Source organism: Octodon degus, unplaced genomic scaffold, assembly GCF_000260255.1.
Source record: "Octodon degus isolate 3935 unplaced genomic scaffold, OctDeg1.0 scaffold00163, whole genome shotgun sequence".
Taxonomy (NCBI): Eukaryota; Metazoa; Chordata; class Mammalia; order Rodentia; family Octodontidae; genus Octodon; species Octodon degus.
In genome coordinates, this window is record NW_004524739.1 from 2,696,240 (window position 1) to 2,699,145 (window position 2,906).

Below are 2,906 nucleotides of genomic sequence, written 5' to 3' on the forward strand. Positions count from 1 at the left end.
GCACCAGGGGGCGGGGCTGGCTGGCATGTGGTGCTGGGGGATTGAACCGCGGTCCCTGTGATTTGCTAAGCTTGTTCTAAGTAGGTGCTTTAGACCACTGAGCCATCTCACCAGCCCCCTCAGCTTATTTTTTAAAATTTGGAAATCATAAAAATCTCATCTATTGCTTTTAACATGTAGTCTAAAGAGTTACTGGTTGCTTTAGCAGGTTGGAATCTTGGGCATAGTCATGGAGGGTAGTTCAGAATAAAATTTATTTGAAGGAGTTGGTAGCACTTCCTCTGTTGATTATGGTAAAGAAGCGTATTTTTTTCTTTGAAGATTTGATATATTAGTAGTGTGAAAGAATCTTGAGCTGGTTAGCCTCAAATATAAAATAAATTGCCAAGCTTATGTAACTATGTTTGTCATGAATGCATAAAGGATCTTGTGTGTGGTCTAGGATCTGAGGCACTCCTCATTCCTTTATGAGAACTTAATTCATTTGAGCAGTGGGAGGAGGGCTATTGTAGATTCTGCTTGTAGATGCATAATTATTTAAAGGAGGGATAGTTGCTGTCTTCCATATAAGTGTATACAGATGAGTAAGAAATGGAAGCCAGGGGGCTGGTGAGATGGCTCAGTGGTCTAAAGCACCTACTTAGAACAAGCTTAGCAAAGCACAAGGACCGCGGTTCAATCCCCCAGCACCACATGCCAGCCGGCCCCGCCCCCTGGTGGGCTGAGCTGGCCACACAAAATAAATAAATAAAGAAATGGAAGCCAGGTGTGGTGGCACATGCTTGTAATCCCAGCAATTTCTCAGGGAGGCTGAGGCAGGAGGATCATTTGTAAATTGGAAATCAACCTAGGCTGCAAAATGAGCTCAAGGCCAGCCTGAACTGCATAGCAAGACTGTTTCAAAAAGATAAAAAAAAGAAAATAGAAATGGAGGTAACATGTCAGTGATGATGAAAGCATTGGGATAAGTGCCAGATTATTCAAAAGGTGACCAACAGGGAAAAAATGTTCTCTTTGATAGCCCCCACCCTTCCTCTCTTCCTTGAGCTACATCCTTAGTCTTTTTTTTTTTAGTTTTAAGGAAGTTTAGGTAAATTGCCCAAACTTGGTGTCAATTTTCAAATATCCTGGCTTCCCAGAGTGCTTGGCTTACAGGTGCATGCTCCTACACCCAGCTTTGATAATTCATTGAAATCTTTCCCTCTAGAGTTTACTAGTTTGATTTAAAATTTGCCATAAATTTATATTGAATGCTATTGCTTGCTAAATCTTTTTGCTAGATCTTTGAAGGGCAAATGACCTGTCTTTGTTTTTGGCTCTAACCTCCTTGGCCCTAACCCTAGGCTGGTCTGGAACTGACAAGATCCTACCTCAGGGACCCCCTTAGTGCTGGGATTATAGGCGTGCACTACCATACCCAATTCTGAAGGACTTTTGAAGCTTTTCTCAGGCTGCTGTCTCTAGTAGAATAAGAAAGACTGTGATCTTTTTTGTGCATCAGGTAGTGGCACAGCAGATTTATGAACAAAGGTCCTCCAGGTGCTTGGCTTAATCTAGCTTAAAACTTGAAACTTAAATACTGTCTTCCTTGTTACAAATCTGCTTCCCTTCATTTTACAAAATTCTGTCCTGCACTTTGTGATTAAAACCAGGAAGGCAAAAATGAAACGTTTTAGGAATGCACAGTATAGATGTTAAGATAAACTTCTCTGTGTTAGAACCCAGTAGAGGAAGTGTTTTAAAATTCAGGAACAAAAAATAAAAAATAAAGTAGCAAACTTTGTTACATTAAGTATGTTGATTTTTAATTTTGGTGGTACTTGAGATCAAACTTAGGGCCTGACACATGGGTGGTAAATACTATGTTCCCAGGCCTAATTGACTTTTAACTACACTGGTAATCTAGCTAATGAATGCGTTATGCTACATAAGTGCACTACTAAGCTGTATCACTAGCTCCTCTGTAGACTTTGGTGTGGTACTGGGGATAGAACCCAGGGCCTTCAGATTGGACTGCATCTCCAGCTCTTTCATTAGTATTTTATTCATGTTTTTATTTTATTTTGTTTTTATCAGTACTAAAAAAAAAATAATGTAATCCAGACTGACCTTGGACTCATTATTTAGCCCAGGCTGGCCTCAGACTCACATTGATCTTTCTGCTTCAGCCGCCTAAGTAAGTGTTGGGATTACAGGTGTGAACCACCACTCTCAGCTTTATTAGTGTATGTTTGTAGTACATGATTACATTCATTATGGAGAGTTGGAACTTTTTTTTTTTTAGGTGAGGGTCTCACTAAGTCTAGGAAAAGTTGCCTAGGCTGGGCTTGAATTTGTTGCACTCAGCCATACCTGGCTACTGTGTTTATTTATTTATTTGTTCCCCTTCCCTCTGCAGTATGGGGCATCAAACTCAGCTGCTTATGCTGCTGAGCTATCTCCCAGCCCCTGCCCCCCCTTCTACAAGACAAGGTTGAACTCATTGTATTCAGGATGGCCTCTTAACTTGAGGTAGTCCTAACTCAGCCTCCAGTGTGTGCCACTGTGTTGACTCTTTCAACCATGTATTTGGGTAAATTCACTAGAGTGACTCAGTGAATGATAATTAAACTTCGAACTAAGAACCTTGTACTTGCCAGGCAGGTGCTTGTGCCACTGAGCTATATCTGCAGCCCAAATTAAAATTTTAAAATACGCAAGTAAATAAAGGCAATTAAACTTTATAAGTAGGCATAACAGTCATATGTTGCAATTGACCAACCTTTTAATGTTGTTCTAGTATAAGTAATATTAATTTAAAGTCATTATAACTGATGGTTAGGGCTGAGAATATATTGTAGTGCTAGAGTATTTGTGTAGCCTTTGCCAGGCCCTGGGTTTGATGACTAGCATTAAGAAATGATAAC